Consider the following 1166-nt stretch of genomic DNA (forward strand, 5'->3'; position numbering starts at 1 on the left):
CTTCATCCGACTTTGAAATTAGTCTATGCCTATGCCCCTCGGAAGGGCCTGAAAGCTGTTTGTCTAATCGCATTTTTTGCGTAATCCACGTTCATTTTTCCGTGCGACCCTTTTGTTGGCTTTACAACCTCTCCACAATTTTCACCGAGTAACCCTGTATGCCCACGTGACCTCGCGTGACCTTGTGTGACCTCGCGTGACCTTGCATGAGGTCGGGGGCTTACCTTCGAGTAGGAGGCGGTACTGGGGCAGGCGTTGGATCGGCTTGAGCATGTAGTGTTTCACCGCTAGATGCGCGCAGCGTTCCCGTGCCTGTACACAGCAGCAAGCGAGCAGATTACTAACGACGTGCGCCAGTCTACAACCCCCGCAGCTACCGCTAGCGACAGATAGCAACACAGTTAAGTTACAGGTAAATGATTTGATTTCTCACAACTTAAAACTAGTTTGCTACCGCAGCTGAGGTGGGGTATTTATATTTAAAAAAACCTGTACTGTTCACCTCTACATCTAGTAATATAACTAACTCTAACCATTCCCCCTATAAGTATACTGGCCCCTCCACAACCCTATACGAGTATATTACAAGGTTACAGGGCATGAAATTACCCAAAATGTGAACAGGCCCACCCAAAATTTTAAACAGGCCCTTAGACAAATTGAACAGGCCCTTACAAGTTTGAACAGGCACTTAATTTTGATCAATTTATTCCATTATTAATGTGAGCATTACCTTTGCGTTTATTAAGCATACTCATAGTATTTATTCGCACAGTTTGTATTAAGAGGTGGAGTAGAGTTTTAGTGAAGTAAAAACTAGTTAGAAAAATGGTAAATAATGTTGATATAAAGGCACAATTTTGAATAGGCCAAGTGGACTGATTATATGGGGGGTTTGCCGACAATTTCCTGTAAATGCCGTGCACATGCTCCTCTGCAACACACATGTACACCGCACGCACGCTGCCGCACGCTGCCGCACGCTGCCACAAATATAGATGTCTCTATATTTACAGGAAATTACATTTACAGGAAATTACATTTCCAAGAAATTGTCGGCAATGATAGGCGAAAGAGAGTGGAGAAACATTAAGACTTTCGTAGTAAATAGATTTCGTATTTATTCGTGCTTGAACCGGCGGTTTAGGGGGGTTGAACCGGCGGTT

Source organism: Priapulus caudatus, unplaced genomic scaffold, assembly GCF_000485595.1.
Source record: "Priapulus caudatus unplaced genomic scaffold, Priapulus_caudatus-5.0.1 Scaffold2975, whole genome shotgun sequence".
In the NCBI taxonomy this organism is placed as follows: Eukaryota; Metazoa; Priapulida; class Priapulimorpha; order Priapulimorphida; family Priapulidae; genus Priapulus; species Priapulus caudatus.